Source organism: Mustela nigripes, chromosome 7 (assembly GCF_022355385.1).
Source record: "Mustela nigripes isolate SB6536 chromosome 7, MUSNIG.SB6536, whole genome shotgun sequence".
In the NCBI taxonomy this organism is placed as follows: domain Eukaryota; kingdom Metazoa; phylum Chordata; class Mammalia; order Carnivora; family Mustelidae; genus Mustela; species Mustela nigripes.
Window position 1 is genome coordinate 27,914,652 of NC_081563.1, and position 19,000 is coordinate 27,933,651.

A 19,000-nucleotide genomic window follows, 5' to 3' on the forward strand; every position below is an offset into this window, starting at 1 on the left:
GGAGATGAGCCATGAGAGACTATGGACTCTGAAAAACAATCTGAGGGTTTTGAAGGGGTGGGGGATGGGACATTGGGGGATCCAGGTGGTGGGTATTAAGGAGGGCACGTATTGCATTGAACACTGGGTATGGTGCAAAAACAATGAATACTGTTACACTGAAAAGAAATTAAAAAAATAAAATAAAATAAAAAGATGCCACAGACCTGTACCCCTGGGGATAAAAATATATGTTTATAAAAAATTAAAAAAAAAAAAGATGCCACTTTAAAAAATTAAAAAAAAAAAGAAAATGGGGTGTGTAAGGGGAGAGTAAAGAAGAGACGGTAGATGATGGTTTTAATTTTGGTGAGCTGTGCTTAAATCTATGAAGAAATCCATTAGGTTATTTGGTAAACAGCTTGGGCCTCAAAAGAAAGTGTGCAGGTAAAGGTATAATTATGGAAATTTCCAGAACCTGGTAGTAGTCAAATCTACAGGTGAGTTTGACAAAGTTCACAGTAATGGGGTAAAAAAAGAGGAGTACATCAAGTAGAGTAATTTATGGATACCAATATGTAAATGCAGGCCAAGAGAAAGAACAAACGTTTATCGCATGATATTTTTATTAAAATTTGTGATTATTTATAGTATCAGATAAAAAGGAAAATATTTTTAGTGTTATGAAAACTACAAAGGAAAAATAATGATTGACATAATTATAGATGTAAAGGACAGATTCACGGTGGGCAGGGGTTAGAGATAGGGAATGAGACTGGAATAAGGCAGGTATGGTTGTAACCGAGCAACCAGAGTCCTATCTCAACCAAAAAATCATCAGTTGTGTAACCTATGGTGCCTGTGTGCTTAGTTCAATCCAGCGTGTAGGTTTCTCTGTCACTGTAGTCAAGTTTCAGAACAGTCTTGTCACCACAAGGTGATGGAGTTTCCTTAGTAGATATCTGCTGCAAAAGCCAACCCCAAATCTCAGCCCATGTCAGACGAAGCAAAGACCTCAAGGAAACAAGGGATATCAATTATCAATGCAGTGAAGGACAGTTCTTTCTCCCACAGAATTTTTAGTTCATCTAGCCTTCTTTGTTTCTGATGTCTTCAAGAAATTATGGCTTTTGTTGTTTATCAAGGCATTTTGACTTATTGTTAAAAAAAAAAAAAAAAAAGTGAGGGGTGCCTGGGTGGCTCAATGGGTTAAGCCTCTGCCTTCAACCCAGGTCATGACCTCAGGGTCCTGGGATCGAGCCCCGCATCGGTCTCTCTGCTCAGCGGGGAACCTGTTTCCTCCTCTCTCTCTGCCTGCCTCTCTGCCTACTTGTGGTCTCTCTCTCTCTGTCCAATAAAAATAAATAAAATCTTAAAAAAAAAAAGTGATGTTCTTCCACTACTTATCATATAGGACTATATATAGGACTTTACCTCCTGTTAACCTAGCCATAAACATATATTGCTAATAACAAAGTTAAATAGATTTGTAAATTAAATATATGTTTACATAAAATCCACACGTTATTTGCAAGCCACATTTTGTCATAAATAGGTGTTGGATTTTGTCAAATCCTCTTTCAGTACAAATGTACATGACCCTGTATTTTTTTTCACCTTTATTCTACTAGTAATGATACATTTCATTAATTGATTTTTTTTCATTGATTGATTTTCTAATGTTAAACCAACTTTGGGGGGACGCCTGGGTGGCTCAGCTCAGGTCATGATCCCAGCGTCCTGGGATCGAGTCCCACATCGGGCTCCTTGCTCTGCAGGGAGCCTGCTTCTCCCTCTGACTTTGCCTGTCACTCTGTCTGCCTGTGCTCGCTCTCACTGGCTCTCTCTCTGACAAATAAATAAATAAACTCTTAAAAAAAAAAGTTTTTAGGAAAAAAAAAAACAAAACTTTGCCCCACAGGAAAAAACTCATATAGTCACACTATAGTGTATTTTTTTCTGTATTGTTTTGGGATGTTTGCTTCTGTGTTCATGAGGGACATTGGTCTTTATTTTTCCTTTCTTGCAATGACTTTATCAGATTCAATATTAGGGTTATGCTGGCTTCAATAAACCATTAACCTGTGTTTATTCCTGCCCTAATTTTCAGAAATTTAGTATAAGATTGACATTATTTCTTCCTTACATGTTTTATAGAAATTAACAGTAAAGCCCCCCAGACCTGTACCTTTTTCTGAGTAGGAAGGGCTTTGATTACGAATTACACTTCATTATTAGACTTTCAAATATTCAGGTTTTTCTATTTATTACTGAATCAGATTTGATCAACTGTGTTCTCTATGGGATTTTATCTACTTCATCTGTGGCAGGGTTTCCTTAACCTCAGCACCATTAACATTTTGGCCTGGATAATTATTTGTTGTGGAGGACTGTCCTGTACATATGGGCCGTTCAGTGGCATCCCTGACCTCTATCTGCCAAATTCCACTGATACCATTAACACTTTCCCCGTGTGACAACTAAATACGTTTACAAACATTATCAGTTGTCCCCAGGGGGCAATACTGCCCCTCCTTCAGAACCTGTTGTCAACGTCATAAAATTTCCAGCACAAAGTCCCTATGATAGTTCCTATTCATTATTTTGTTTTGATATTAATGATTTGTAGTGATAACCCTCTTTCCTATTCCAAAATTGGTAACTTGAAATTTTTCTGTATCACTTTTATTTTTTATTATTGTGTTTTTATATCAATTTTATTAATCTTTTTCCCAATAATCTTTTTTCCCAAAAAAATTCATTTTGTCTTTTTTTTTCTTTTCTCTTCTTTTCTTTTCTGTACTTTTCTCTTTACTTCTCCTTTTCTTCCTCCCTCCTCCCTCCCTGCCTGCCTGCCTTTCTTTCTTTCCTTCTTTCTACAGTCTTGAGGTCTTTCATTATTATTATTATTATTATTATTATTATTATTATTTTACACTTATCATGTCATGACTTCCTAGAGAATGGGTTCCAGCACCTCAGTCTCCTTTCCACTGGTTCTCACAAAGTGTGCTTCTCTGGGTAGGGCAAGCCGATGCTTCAGGAGCCCAAGTACCTTTCTCTTTTTCCGTCTTTTTCTGATAGCTTCCTGAAGGGTGTGATGGAAAATTACCTCAGCCCTTACACTGCTTAATATGCTCAATACATACATTATTTCTTTTGGCAAGAATCTTCTCCTAAACTTGGCTGGTTTACAACAATGCCAGCAGCATGCTGAGCCACACTGTAGATTCTTCCAGTATTGCTATGGTAGCATTTGTGGGGCACTGCTTTTTGAACAGTGCCCATTCCCTTGAAGTCCATAATATCACCTTTCTTGGGTACCTGGGTGGTTCAGTCAGTTAAGCAGCGGCCTTTGATCCCAGAGTTCTGGGATTGAGTCCTGCATGGGGCTCCTTGCTCAGTTGGAAGCCTGCTTCTCCATCTGCCCTTCACCCTGCTCATGCTCTCTCTCTAATAAATAAAATATTTTTTTAAAAAATTACCTTTCTTGTAGATTCACATATATGTGGCCAAGGGAACAACACTCTGTGTTCTAAAAGGCCTAGGGTACTTACAGGAGACACCTCTCCTCTTTCCACTTTGTGTTGGTCATTGTGATGTATTACCGGAATATGGTGCTTCCTGCTGAAAGGTTGCTTTCTTTCACTGATCTCTGTTCTTATTGTTTCTTTTGCTGTTTCGTCCTTCTTTCCTATTTTTTGTATTAATTTACTTTGAATCTCTCTGACTTTTATGTGTACTTTTTTGTTTTATAATAATAATTCATGCAGGGTTGATAATACACATTGCTAACTTCTCATGGTCTTCCTAGAATTTGCTGTTTCATGCACAAAGGGAGAAACTTACAATGGTGCATTTATTTTTTCTGCATTCTTCTTGCTATTGTTGTTGTATAAATCTTACAATGTAATTTATAATCTTTCATTAAAAATCTGCTTTTTAAAGAAATTAAGAAAATAAAATACAATTTTTGTATTTATTCACATATTTGTAATTTCTGATTCTCTTCTATCTGAGTTTTCTCTAGTACCATTTCCTTTCAATACGAATATCTTCTTTCTAAAGCATTTTTTTTTTTAAACTGGTCTGTTGTCTATATGTTAGATGTTAGATGTTATCTGACCATGTCTGTATTTTAAATTTCTTATTCTTTCTTTCTTTTTTTTTCTTGCTAAATAGAGAATTATGGATTGAGTATTTTTTCTTTCATCATTTTCAGTAAGTCCTTCCATTGTCTAAGAGTCCATTGTTTCAATGAACCAGGCATCATTCACTCTTTTCTTGCCTTTTGTATAATAAACTATTGTTTTTTCCAGCTGTGTTTACGATTTACCTTTCATCTTCTGTTTTCAGCAGTTTGAATAGAAGGTGCATATTTGTGGTTTTCTTTGTGTTTATCCTGCTTGGGTTTGCAGAGCTTTCTGTATCTGTATATAGTTTTTTTACCCAATGTTTGAAGGTTTCAACTATTTCCTTGATTATTTCTTCTGCTCCAATTTCTTTATTTTCTCCTTGAATCACAAATCACATGTATGTTAGAATATGGGTAACTGAAATTTTTATCCCAAACTCATTTCTCTCTGTCTTTTGCATTATATTTTGTCTATCATTCACCCTTGGATAATTCCGCTGAGCAATACTTGTGCTGTCTCCAATCTCTTGTTTATGCTCGTCTTTAGAATTTAAAATTTTTACCTTGCACACTTAACACTAGAATTTCTATTGGGATTCTTTGTGTTGTTTCCATTTCTCTACTGATAGTCTTCCTCAATTAACTCATTATGGTCATTTTTATTTTGTCTTTGAATATATTTATAATAGCTGCTTTATCTGCTCATTTCAAAATCTGAGTCATCCCAGTGTCTGTTTTATAGATACTTTTGTTCCTGTCACACTTTTGTTTGCTGTTTTGTACATGTTCTAAATTTACTTCATCTTGGGCATGATAGATGACATGTTATAGAGACCCCGTATCATGTTTCTTTAACCATTTTTATTTTTGTTCTGTTCAACAGTTCATATGCTGGCTTATCACCTTGAACTCTTGGAGGCTTGATTTTTATACCTTGTTAGAGCTGGCCTCTTTAATTATGTGACGTACTCTTTACCCCTGTAGCATGGCCCTTCTGATGTTTCAATGCAAAGCCTGAGATACTTACCAAGGCACTCTAACTTGGCAGCATTCAAATTGCAATATCTGTCTTTTCTGAGATTGGTGACAGTTAAAACTTCTGCTCAGCTTTTTTAGCTTTCCAGCTGGTGTGTTACATCAGATTTCTTGGAACCTTCCCTTCACATGCACAATTCATGGACTTCCAAAAATTGGCAGGGAATTTATAAGTAGTTTTGTAAGTCTTCTCTATTGTGGCTCCCTCCTTGTTGAGATTTCTCTCCTTACTTTCTAGCTTCTTGGGTAACCTGGAATTTTGTCCTCTGCTATCCGAAGAGGACAGACTGCTGTTTTCTACTTGAGTGTTTGATATGCTTCATCATGTGAACAGGAAAGCTTCCTTGGGGAAAAGCTATACAAGTAAATATTTCTTCCATTGATTGTCTTCTTTCAAAGGACAAAATCCCTCTAGGTTGTACTTGCTTTTTTTCATTCTTCAACCTTCAAATAGTTGTGTGTGTGTGCGTGTTTACCTTTGTATATTTTGTCTACAGTTCATAATGATCTTCATAGCAGGATTCATCTTATACAAGCTATCCTACAATTATCGGAACTGAATCTTCTCTTTTTATTTTTTCCTTGAGTATCTTTTTATTTAAATTCAATTAGCCAACCTATCATTTGTTTCAGATTTAGTCTTCAATACTTTGAAGCTTCTCTTTTTAAATAAAAAGAATGAAAATAATATTTATCAAATATTAACCAGACTTTCTATTTCTTTTACTTAATATAAAATCTTTGAATTAGAATTATAGGCTTTGGTTATTGGCATGCTATATCATATTCACAGATTTTCTAATATTAATGTATTGCATTTTTTTCAGAAAATCTATGTAACTGATTATATTTTCATTTGATATTATTGACTTTTATATTTTATATCTACATTAAAATAGGAATTCTTTTTTTTTTTTAAAGATTTTTAATTTATTTATCTGACAGACAGAGATCACAAGTAGGCAGAGAGAGAGGAGGAAGCAGGCTCGGAGCAGAGAGCCCGATGTGGGGCTCGATCCCAGGACCTGAGCTGAAGGCAGAGGCTTTAACCCACTGAGCCACCCAGGTTCCCCTGAAATAGGAATTCTTAATTTGTGTTTTTATTTTATTTTATTTTTTATTTAAATTTAATTAAACAACATTTAATACATCATTAGATTCAGATGTACAGTTCAGTAACTCATCAGTTCCATATAATACCCAGTGCTCATCACATCACATAATACCCTCCAGTTCCATCTACATCAGTGTAAATGGTAAGATTTCATCTTTTCCGATGGCTGAGTAATATTCCATTGTGTATATGTGTGTGTGTGTGTGTGTGTGTGTGTGTGTGTGTATCACATCTTTTTTTTTTTTAAGATTTTATTTATTTATTTGACAGAGAGAGATCACAAGTAGACAGAGAGGCAGGCAGAGAGAGAGGGGGCGAAGCAGGCTCCCCGCTGAGCAGAGAGCCCGATGCGGGCCTCGATCCCAGGACCCTGAGATCATGACCTAAGCCGAAGGCAGCGACTTAACCCAGTGAGCCACCCAGTCGCCCTGTGTATCACATCTTTATCCATTCATCTGTCGATGAACATCTTGGTTCTTACCATACTTTGGCTATTGTGAATATTGCTGCTTTGAACATTGGGGTGTAAGTGCCCCTTGGGACCATTACATTTGTATCTTTGGGATGAATACCTAGTAGTGTAATTGCTGAGTTGAAGGGCAGCTCTATTTTTAACTTCTTGGAGAAACTCCATACTATTTTCTAGAGTGGCTGCACCCATTTGCATTCCCACCAACAGTGTAAGAGGGCTCCCCTTTCTCTGCATCCTTACCAGCATCCACCATTTCTTGACTTGTTAATTTTAGCCATTCTGACTGGGGTGAAGTGGTATCTTACTGTGCCTTTGATTTGTATTTCTCTGATGCTGAGTGATGTAGAGCATTTTTTCATGTGTCTGTTGGCCATTTCTATGTCTTTTTTGCAGAAATGTCTGTTCCTGTCTTCTGCCCATTTCTTGAAGGGGTTATTTGTTTTTTTTGGGTGTTAAGTTCTTTATAGATCTTTATATATCTTCATCTCCCCAAAAAGTCATTTACAAATATCTTCTCCTATTCCCTAGGTTGCCTTTTAGTTTTGTTGGCTGTTTCCTTTGCTGTGTAAAAACTTTTCATCTTGTTGAATTCCCAGTAGTTTATTTTGCTTATTTTGACATAATGTGAATCTGTAAAATTTCTATATTTTATATATTCAGGAATACAAAAAAATATTTACTACTTCAACATTTGAAGTGAAATTTCCAGTAAAATTGTATGACCCAAAATAGCACTTCTAATTTTTTATTTTTTTACTTTTGTTTATCAGGTTAGCCACTTCTTCTAGGAGTGAATTAAATATTCCTGCTAAATCATCAGTTTTGCTTACTTTCAAATTAACTACATGCTTATTTTATTGCTCATAATTATCATAATTAATATTTAATATATGCAGTGTACCTACATGCTTGCTTAAAATTTTGTGTTTTACATCAAGTTAAAGCAATTTTGCAAGAATTTGTCTATTCTCATTACTTGTACTTTAATCCCCAAATCTATTCAAGTTATGGATTTTTTCCTCATTTGTCTCTTAATTAGAGGAGTTCTAAAAATTGTGGAGGATTTATGGTTATTCAGATCATTTCAGTGGGAACAATATACTCTATATTTTCCAGTAGGCTTAAGTTTTCATTTTCTATGCGGTTCCACTGGCTTTGATATTGGTAGAAATTCTAGTCGTATGCTGTGTTTAGGTAGAGGATCACAAATATTTTGGTATGGTTTTAATTTAATAAAATTCAGATATTAAGTGGATAGTTCAATGGTTTGGGACTAGTGTATGCATCCTGTTACATTCCTGAGTGTGCCACCATAATCATATTCTAGAATATCTTCATCTCCCCAAACAGTTCCTTTGTAGCCTTTGTAATTAGTTCCTCCCACCCAACTCTCACCCACCACAATGATATGATTTCCATTACTAATGATTAGAGGTGATCAGGAGTAATCATATTATGGCTTGCTTTTTTGTTTTTTGTTTTTTTTGTTTTGTGGATACTTTTTAGGGCAATTTCCCTGTAGCGATGGCTTTTTTTTTTTTTTTTTTCTTAAAGATATATTTATTTGAGGGACGCCTGGGTGGCTCAGTTGGTTAAGCAGCTGCCTTCGGCTCAGGTCATGATCCCAGCGTCCTGGGATCGAGTCCCACATCGGGCTCCTTGCTCCGCAGGGAGCCTGCTTCTCCCTCTGACTCTGCCTTCCACTCTGCCTGTGCTCGCTCTCACTCTCTCTTACAAATAAATTAAAAAAAAAAAAAAAAAGATATATTTATTTGAGAGAGAGCGCGCGCATGTGGGGAGGGACAGAGGGAGATAGAGAAACTTTCAGCAGACTCCTCGCAGAGCTTGGAGCCTAACCCCAGGGGCTTGATCTCAATACCCTGAATTCATGGCCTGAGCCAAAGCCAAGAATGAGACACTTAACCAACTGCACCCAGGGGCCCCTAGATGGCATTTTAAATTTAGGCCAACATTCACACAATCAAAGTTTTAGTATTCAAATAATCATCTCAAATAATGCTTTCAAACTGTTGATTGATTTTCTTTCTTTCAAATTTGAAGTCAGTGATTTTTATTCTCCAACCAGAGATATAGTTTAAATTTTCACTAAATCTCATGGGAAACACCCTAAGGAGAGTATTAATAGGTCACTGTGATTCTGAGCTCTACATTCCTTCGCGATGTGATTGAACTAATGCTTTAACCTTTTCAAGACTGTATTTGCTAACATTAGTGTGATAGTATTGCTAAATTCAAAGGCTAACTCTGAAAATTAAATGAGATATTATATTTAAGTCCCTGGCATGATGTTTGGCAGAATTAGGCACCAAATTAATGTTACTGGTTTGCTACAGCCTCAGAGAAAACTGCACATTCTCAAGTAATTAGCCACATTGTAACTAACTTTAGTGAGTGTCTTTTCAGTGGGACACAGATGGTATTCAAATGATTACAAGATAGCAGTAAAGATGTATTATGTGAATATATTAATTTCCTTTTAAAAGACAAAAAAAATCAATAAACTAAAGAAATATACCTATATAACATTTAAACAAAACATAGGTAGCCAAGTACCCCCACAAGCCCAACAGGTGGAGATATATATTTATGGTAGTAACCCACATGTAAGATCATCAGTTCAGTTCAGTCCCTGAAATATCCCAAGGGAGGGTTTAAGGGTAAGGAATAGGTTTAAATTTAGACAAGGGAATTCTTTGGGATATTAGATTCATTCTGTATGCTCCCTGAGTTTATGGTTAAAAGAATCTATTCACATGTACAAATTTGTCTGCACCCAAAATAGTGACTTTCACTGCATGCAAAATTTAAAAAGTAGAAATAAATAAATAGAAACAAATTAATCATCTATCTAAGTACAATACATATAGCAAAGCAATAATTAAGGCCATTGGGAAACACTGTTTTCAGCATTAGAGAAAATAAATACAAATGTAAAATCATCCAAGTTAGATAAAAATCTCAGATGTACTCATTTTGATCAGGAAATAGCAGTATGAACTCCTAATGTTTTTCTAAAAATGTACATATATTCTATTTTGCTGCCTACAACCTATGAAAATTCATAAGAACATGTTTAATTGTAATATCCACATAGAATTATTATACATGTACTATTATAATATCCACATAGAATTTCCCACAAAAACAAATAAGGTTCCTTGGAGAAATAGCTATTTCAGGTCTATGACAGAGAAGGGGTAAAAGGAGCCCATTAAATTTGAAATGGAAAACAAAGAATCTATCAAAACTGATGGGATTACGTGAAATGGATACCAGAACCAAAGGCAATGGCCTCACTGGCCAAACGTGGGGCAATTTTCACTAAAACCATGGTGCTCAATGATTGCAACTTGATTTATAAAAATTTGTGAGTTCATAATGATACTCAAAAATTAAAATTAAAATATAGAAAAACCTGTAGTTTTGGGTTGTTACACCATAGCTCATTCTGACAGCTAGCACAGATATAGAAAAATAAACATTGATCCTCCTTTCTCTATGGACTCCCTCTCAGAGTAACCACATAGGTGAAAAATTGTGATGAAATTTTTCCTTCTAGAAGAGTTCTAGTTAATAAATGTCAAGAACAAAAGGGTCTGAGATTTTACCCTACTTGCAGGCTGAGAAGGAAGCCTGGCATAGTCTTGTGGATGCTGGCAGAAGACATGAAAGTCTTGGATGACAGCAAAAAGAAGATTTGTTTATTACTCTTTATAATCAAGATTGATTACTCTGTAATCAACAGTAGTAGCCTGTTTTTTGCACTGGTTCCCTAAACTCCAATTTCCACAGAGCAGTTTGATGAGGATTAGGTGATGTCGCACACACAGTGGATTATGTTAAAGGACAGGAGCCCTCAGCTTTAGGATTTTTAAATCAGTGATCTTTTACGATGGACTGCAACAAACTTATTTGACTTTTGTTCCAGAGGAACTCATTATTACCTGTATTATACTCGACAGACCTGCCCTATGCTCCAGAGGGAGTTACCATCTCTATCTTCCTTATACATATGTCCTTCAAAAGATACTTTGAAGCAAAGGCCATCTGTGCCACTACTCTCAAGATATGATGAGATACCCACAGAGCACAGAAGAAGGAACATGAAATTAGAAAATCACCATTTTGTAGTTTCTAATAAAATAATATATTTAGGCAGTGATTACTGGTGGATATTGATGTTATTAGGGCAATAGTTAATGAGGAACTTCTAATGATTGGATTAGACTGAAAACAGCTAAGTTCACTGACTGAAGTTGACATCAGTAAAACTGAAATAACCAGACATCATGCACTTGCTGGTATGATGCAATAGGAAGAACAAAGCTACATCTATATTGTATTTCACCAAAAATAATTTAACCTGAATATTAGCAAGCGTCTTGATCTAAGTATCTGGTAGGAAGAAATTGGGAGAATAAGTGTGTATGTTTAAAAAACAATATGATGATACAAACGTCAGAAAGTAGAAAATTCTGTGGGCCAAGTGTCTGTTTCATTCATGTATAGATGACATTTAAAAGAAACTTGTGGTAGGAAGTTCTTTTTTTTTTTTAATTTAGGAGATTAGAGGAACCAAATGTAATATATTTATAACAGCATGTTCTGATTTTTTTTTTTGAGCTATGCAAAAAGGAAGACTTTTTTGAGGCAGTTACGGGAATTTGATCAGATCTGGGTATTAGATACTAAGAAATTAAGATTGATTATATTAGCACCAGTTATGGTTTTTAAGGTCCTTATTTTTTTAAAGATATCCTGAAGTAATTTACATATAATAAGATTACTGGATTTACTTTAAAATATTTCATCCAAGAAAGAAAGCGAGGAGGGAAGACAGAAAGGAAGGAATGGAGGGAGACAGAGAAGGAGGGAATGGAAGGACCAGATGATAGAGAAATGCCAAAAATATAGATGGAACAATATCAGCAAAATATTGATAATTGTATGGTATGTACAGGAATGTTTAATATACTATTTTCTCTAATTCTGTTTTGTTGGAAAACATTTTCCATAAAAGCTATCAAACATTCCTGAAGTATGAAATAACCTATTATTATTTGCTTTATAATGGGTAGTTTGGGTATCCAGAATCACCGGAGGGGTTTGGGTAGACTGTCACAACCTTGAGAAATTAAGCTGTAAAATTATGGTGTAAGCTCTACACCCAAACTTTATATGATTTTCAGTTTTCCAACTATCAGCCTGCTAACACAAGTATTAAAGACACAAAAATGGAAAACAATTCATATTTACAGAGACTTAACAGACCACCACAATGTATGATGATTAAGTTGGGGAGAAGAAAAATGCACCAGAACTATTTTGTAAGTAGTGAAAACATGTTTAGGATCCACTCATTGTAAGGAAAGCAGTGCAGGTTTCAAAGACAGAGTTGTGCTTTGGTAATATATGATTGTTAAATTTCCAGTATCTGTACAAATTTTATAAACAACTCTATTCTACAAAATGAAGAAAAGTTTGACTTATTTTTCATACTAGGAAAATTAAGGTGAACGTGATGTGCAAGCCTGGGTTTATCTGTGTTAGCAGCAAGGTCGGCCAGTCATTAGGAGATCTAACTGAGAACTGGTAACCATGGAGAGTCCAGAAAGGCATTATGGAAGTAAGGTTCTGAGGAGTCAGAGCAGAGCCCACAGAAGCTTGCAGAGTTGAGTTTTGTGATTTGCTCACTGCTTAGTTCTCAGTGAAGTTCCTCTGAGGAAGCACTGTTGCCCTGTCTGAGCTTGAGGTGACTCCTGTTTTTCTGGAGCAAACACTCAGTCTGATTGACAGTCATTTGCTTCTTCCTCCACAGAAGGGAGAATTGAACCAAATGCTATTTCGATTCTGGCCAGAAGAGTGTTCAAGCCTAAAGAAATCGCTTCAAGCCTTGCTTCTATTTTCTAGCAGGATTTCTCTTCAGTTATTACAAATATATGGATAGCTTCTCATTTCAATGCAAAGCAGCCTCTGCAGTCTCTAGATGGTCCAGATCTGTGAGGCACAATGTTTATACATAGCTTAATAAGGTGTGCTTCTCTCATGTGCTGAATCTTAGTTCCGGAGTGATTCAGTTGATTGAAGTGCCCAATCCATCACTGAAGATTTTACTTTTCTTTATAAGTTCTTATTTACAGCTCCTTCAGAATATGCTTTGTAGGATTTTAGAGTGCTCCACACTTAAATTATATATCACTTTGGTATTTAAATCAATGAATTTAAATTGCTGCATAATGATTACTTTCAATTTGTCTTCACTTAAGGAATATGATATAATTAAACATGTTTGTTTGATCCGGTCTTGCAAATGAACCTATACATTTACATTAGGTGTCTATGAGATGAGTTAATCCTCTGGAGCTTTTTAAGCCATTGAAAAGAGGTTGTCAGTTCTCTGGCTAAGTCAGCAGTCTCTTCCCTCTCTCTTCTTTCCTCTACCTTTCCTCCCTGTTCCCCTCTTTTCCTTACCCTTTTCTCCCTATTTGTACCTGCACTTTTTCCCTTCCTCCCTTCTTTTACTGCATGCTTATAGTGTGCCGGACACTATGCTAAATACTAGAAATACGATTCTAGATAACTTAGATGCTGACCTGACTTCCATTTTCAACAAGGAGCCAATTAAACTTGCTTGCTCTCACTTCCGGTGCCCAAGGAACTTGAGTGGTTTAGAAGTTGAGGGAGCGAGCAATTTTTTTTTTTTTTTTTTAGATTTTATTTATTTGACAGAGAGAGCACACATAGGCAGAGAAGCAGGCAGAGAGAGGAGGAAGCAGGCTCCCAGCTGAGCAGAGAGCCCAATGTGGGGCTGGATCCCAGGACTCTGGGATCGTGACCTCAGCCAAAGGCTTCAACCAACTGAGCCACCCAGGCGCCCCGGGAGTGAACAATTTTATAGAAAGCCTAGTATGTTCTAAACTATTGAAGTTGAGATGAATGAGAATTATAGGCAACTAACCTGGAAGATTTCATTTATGCTACTTTATCACTAGAAGTTCAACTGAGAACTTTTTTTAAAAATTAAATTTATTTATTTTCAGCATAACAGTATTCATTATTTTTTCACCACACCCAGTGCTCCATGCAATCCGTGCCCTCTATAATACCCACCACCTGGTACCCCAACCTCCCACCACCACCCCGCCACTTCAAACCCCTCAGATTGCTTTTCAGAGTCCATAGTCTCTCATGATTCACCTCCCCTTCCAATCAACTGAGAACTTTTAACACATTGTCCATGCTTTAACATTCCCATGCTTCATTGTACCTTCTTGAGTACATGACATATATTTATAAAAGTTATTTGATGTCCCAGTTTAATTCTATCATCTGCATAATATCTCCATTTGTTTCTATTGGTTGATTTTCTTCTTCATTATGGGTCATATTTTCCTGCTTCTTTTAATGCCTGGTTATTTTTGATTGGATGCCAGACATTAGGATTTTATCTTTTTGAATGCTGGGTAATACTGTATTCTTTAAATTGTGAGCTTTCAGTTGGGTTACAATTAACTTAGTTCGGAGCACTTTAATCCATTTCAGGCCTGCTTTTAAGCGTTTTTATGTGGGATCACAGCGCTTTTAAGTCTAAGGCTGATTTTGCTACACTGTTGAAATTTAAAAAAGCCTTCTGAGTAGTCTCTCCAACGGCCTATGCATTATGAGGTTTTCCACTCTATCTCACAGGAACCCTAACTACTCTCAGTCCTTTGTGGGTCTCAGGACCCTGTTGCCTTATCCTTTCTGGCAGCTCTTTCCCACAATAAGATTTTGTTTTACATGCACTGTTAGTCCTCAGCTGAGGACTCAAAGGAAACCTTCTGGAAATCTCCAGAGCTCTCTCTCTTTGTAGCAGTTTCTTCTTTCATGTGGCCCTACCCTCTCCACCCAGCAGTCTCTGCTTTGTACTTATTCTTCAAGGACTAGCCAACTTGGCTTCTGAATTCTCAACTTTGTACTTCACCTGAGACTGTCTGCCGGGTCCTATTTGGGCTTCCTCTTGCTGTGCTGTGGCCTGGAAGCTGTCTTCTGGCAGTATGTGGAGGCAATCACCACATCATTCAGTTTATTTCCCTATCTTAGGGATCACTCCTTTGTACTAAAATTGTTGGACCATATATATTTTATCCAACTGTTTTAGTTGTTTCATGCAAGAGGGTCTGTCAGTCCTGTTACTCCATCTTGACCAGAAGCCTATATATGTTATTACAGTCCTCAGAGCAAGGAGTTATTACTATACGCATTTTTATAAACAAAAGAGCTGAAGCTCATATAGAATTAACAACTTACTCAAAAGCGCATACTTAATATAAGAGTCAATAGGCAATCCTTGATCTCTCATACAGAAATTCAGATTCATTCCACCTTTGCATTTGACCACACATTCCAATCTAATGAAATAACTTTGATATGGTGGGATGAGAAGAAACTGATTTCCAAGAATTCAGAAGTAGGTGTTGGGAACTGGAGGTGGTAATCGTAGCCATTTATTTTTCTAAAAAGTTTGGTAGTGAAGGAAAAAAGAGAAAACAATCTGAAAGAAAGGAGAGGAGCAGAAACCTCAGAAGAATGTGAACGCTGAAGGAAACTCGTGTGTCTTAGATATGTACCCTCAGTCTGAGTGCTCACCGTGATAAAGAGAAACCAGCAATGACCCACCTACGTAGAGCTTACAAAGCTCAGGGGAGAGAGTCTTATGAAAACGGTGTCAGGAAATGCTTGCTTAAGCAAGTCCATGAGGTTCTCACCAAGGATATAAAAATAGAAGGCACCATGGAATTTGCTGCAGTAAGAAAGGGATAGAGGTGGGACAGAAACATATAATCCATGTTTGCAGGATCATCAGTGGACGAATGCAGGTAGAGTGGGGAGTTTTGTTCATTTTCTTCTTTCCTAGACTTCATTCCAAGAAACCCACCCATGAGATACACAATCTGTGGCCAGTAAGACAGGCTAGGACAGCCCATTGGCTTTTCTAACTCACTCTCCTCATACACACACCTTCAGCTCTTAGCCCATGTGATTTTCCATCCTGTCTTTACAAGGAAACTTGAAAGGTTTAGGTGGAAACCATTAGGAAAATAATGAGAAGGTGATCAACATGTAATTGGTAATTTTGTGTATGAATAAATGAGCTCAGTTTTTCTATGTAACAAGAACTGGAAAGAGAATACTTTCCTTTTGTCTTGGTTCCACATTATTTTCCAGAGAAATGCTTCATTCTGTCATCTCTTTACAGATTTTTATCAGCTATCCCTCCTCCAGACATACTTTTCACCTTTCTGTGGGAAATAGGAGAGCTCTGTGCGAAGGGTAGAGATGAGGATTTAATTCATTTTGCTTTTTTGAGTTTGTATCCAGTGTCTAGTTTACAACAACTTTGTGTTAACACACACACACACACACACACACACATATACACACACATGCACATGCACACATGTCATATTGCAGTTAACCGGTGGTTTTGTATCTATCCTTGTGTGTGTATGTGTGTATAAGAATCTTCTGTTTGTTTGTTTTTGTTAGTTTATTATTTTATCATAGGGCTATTTTGGAGAGTATTTCAAGGAGCCTAGAGTCCTGAGAAATTAGTCTGTTCTTAAGAAGTCATTTCTATTGGTTTCAGAAAAATCAATGAACACTTCCGGACTACAAGTGACTTGTCTACAAAATAGGAATAAATTACCTGCCTTATTTACTTTACAGACTGCCATGCCCTTCTCTTTGTGAGAGGGCCATGCTTGTTGCGAAGGAGTCAACATGGTCATACCTAGGAGCAAGGAGTATACTGAGGGGATAGGAGGACAACCAGGGGAAGTGTAATTACAGACCGTGCAGAGGATTGTGCTCAGTAAGAGAAACAATACCAGAAACAGGACAATCACACCCAAGGGAACTGAGTGCTAGCTTTTGCTGGAGATAGAATTCAGTGTCTGAATTTCTATTAAAGTGGATCTAATTAGCTGAAGAGGGCTTTCATTGTTTTGTTTTATTTGTTTGTTTCTGAGTTTGATAAACATGTTGGAGCCAAAGACAAATTACTTCATACAAAGGTCACAAACTTGAATACAGTTATCCCTCATTCATGTAACACCCATGCTATTTTTTAATGCTGAATATTTATGAAGTATAGCTTTGAAGGGGCTCTAAATAAGTAGCATGCCCATAATACACATGCCAATGTCCAGCTCTGCATCTCTTCTATATAATTATAGAGAAGAAAATAGGTCTGTAGGGGATAGGTAAAATCAAGCTTCAGCTAACAGCACCTGACCAATAAGGCAGGTTGTATTTCAGTATGGTAGAAAGCATGATACCTAATCCCATCTACCCAGAGATGTTAACCCTCAGGTCCTGGCCCCCAAAGACTTGTATTTAAAATGATACACCAGAAATCCCATTAAGAGACCTAAGCCAACTGAGGTTTGAACATGGGTGTGAGAAATAATTGTGCCCATGAGAGAAGAGGTGACTAGGAGCCAGGTATTATCCTTTATGGGTAGGAAATATGACATGATATATAAAGGGGTCTCAAAGCTGTTGCCTAAGAAATTAACTAAGTGTAATGCATTTTGCTTTTGTGAGAACATAGTTATAACTTTGATTTCTGTAGAAATTATCTGAAAGAACAAGCACATAATAAAAGAAAGGCCAATTCCATCCAAGAAAGACAGCTCCACTCAGCCATATATTGTGTATATACCTCCTTTACTTTAAGCCTCATTCTAATTTCCATCTTGCCTTTCCGTATTTAGCTCATGCTGAAATTTAACATGTACCTGAAGTACATCTCTCAGAGGTAGCTAAGATGGAGAGAGGGTTCAACTATATAAAATAGAACCACTTAAAGACCTTAGTGTTCATTGAAAGAATGTTCTACTTAGTATACATTCTTTGAGGATGTTGACTCAAAAACCTAAACTGAACAACCATTTAGAAACTGAAATTGAAATATTGTTTTTATGTAATCTTTCTATTCTTTGATTTTTAGGAAACTTTGAAAACCAAACCAAACTAAAACACAATACAACAACAGCAAAAAATTACAAATCCTACAATGATACCTGGCAATATTTAAGGGAAAAAATGAATTTTTTGGTGCAATTGTTTAAAACTGCTGTCTCTCCATTTTTCTTTTTATGGATCAGAAAAGAGATGGTTGAGTAGGCTTATTAGAAACGTGTAATTTGGGGTGGCACCTGGGTGGCTCAGTGGGTTAAGCCTCTGCCTTTGGCTCAGGTCATGATCTCAGGGTCCTAGGATTAAGCCCCACATTGGGATCCCTGCTCGGCAGGAAGCCTGCTTCTCCCTTTCTCTCTACCTGCCTCTCTGCCTGCTTGTGATATCTCTCTATCAAGTAAATAAATAAAAATCTTTAAAAAAAAAACTGTAATTTTAAACTAACACTGAAAAAAGACAACAATAATGAGATTGTGGAAAGGTTTCTGTAAAGATGAAAACATGTGAAAAGGGGTCAAGGAAGATGCTCTTTCATAGGATTTCAATACAAAATTAAAAATAATGTATAAGTTGGGGTCAGTGTAGTAGTCTAAGCAATCCCTTGTATGCCTTTTTTCCATGGAGTTGTTTTTTATAATTTTTTGTTTTTTTTTACTAACATATAATCTATTATTAGCCCCAGGGGTACAGGTCTGTGAAATGCCATATTTAGCACTCAGATAGCTCATACCTTCCCAATGTCCATAACCCAACCACCCTCTCCCTACCACCTTCCCCCCAGCAACCCTGTTTGTATTGTGAGATTGAGAGTCTCTTACAGTTTCTCTCCCATCCGATCCCATCTAAGATCACTACGTTTGTATCTTTAGTAGTGCAATTGCTGGGTCGTAAGGTAGCTCTATTTTCAACTTTTTGAGGAACCTCCATGCTGTTTTCCAGAGTGGTTGCACCAGCTCGCATTCCCACCAACAGTGTACGAGGGTCCCCCTTTCTCAGCATCCTCGCCAACATCTGTCATTTCCTGACTTGTTAATTTTAGCCATTCTGACTGGTATGAGGTGGTAATTCATTGTGGTTTTGATTTGTATTTCCCTGATTCCGAGTGATGTAGAGCACTTTTTCATGTGTCTGTTGACCATCTGGATGCCTTCTTTGCAGAAATGTCTGTTCATGTCCTCTGCCCATTTCTTGATTGGATTATTTGTTCTTTGGGTGTTGAGTTTGATAAGTTCTTTATAGACTTTGGATACTAGTCCTTTATCTGATATGTCATTTGCAGTAT